This window comes from Argentina silus, assembly GCF_951799395.1.
Source record: "Argentina silus genome assembly, chromosome: 15".
In the NCBI taxonomy this organism is placed as follows: domain Eukaryota; kingdom Metazoa; phylum Chordata; class Actinopteri; order Argentiniformes; family Argentinidae; genus Argentina; species Argentina silus.
In genome coordinates, this window is record NC_139669.1 from 7,603,549 (window position 1) to 7,604,194 (window position 646).

A 646-nucleotide genomic window follows, 5' to 3' on the forward strand; every position below is an offset into this window, starting at 1 on the left:
ATTTTGGCACTCTTACTTATTTGTCATTATTAAAATTACCATTTTGACCATATGAATGTAAGCGTCTTTTCATGTCACTACAAAATGTATGCAATAATACAATACATACAATATTTTGCATTCATGGAGTGTAAACTGTATTTTTTTCCTTTTGATAACATAACTGCTACCCTGATCCTTGACAGAAAAAAATACAAACAGCAAAATACTTCAAAGCAAACAAGTAGACAAAATTAGAACATAATCGCGGCACCCACTTCAACAAGTAAAAACATAGGAAAAGGTTTGATTTCAAATGTCAAGCATTGTATTGTATTTTATATCCACACCAAATGTTAAAGAATAAGATATACAGAATAGTAATAAATTACATGATTTAAACATTTCACCCCCATAAGCAACATATTTGGCTTTAAAAATATGGAACTAGAAGCTGTTAAACATTTTTTTCTTTCAATATACTCACACATTTAGATGTTTATATTCAACCAGTATGTAAGCAGGTTTATTTAAAAGCCATTTTGTGAAAATACATAAAAATATTTTTTCGATAAAGTTTTCTTCAATTTTCTTAGAAAAATGTTTCACATCCCGATGCAGATGAAATCAAGTGTGCTTGAGAATCCCAGGTTTGGCGGTGGTGGTG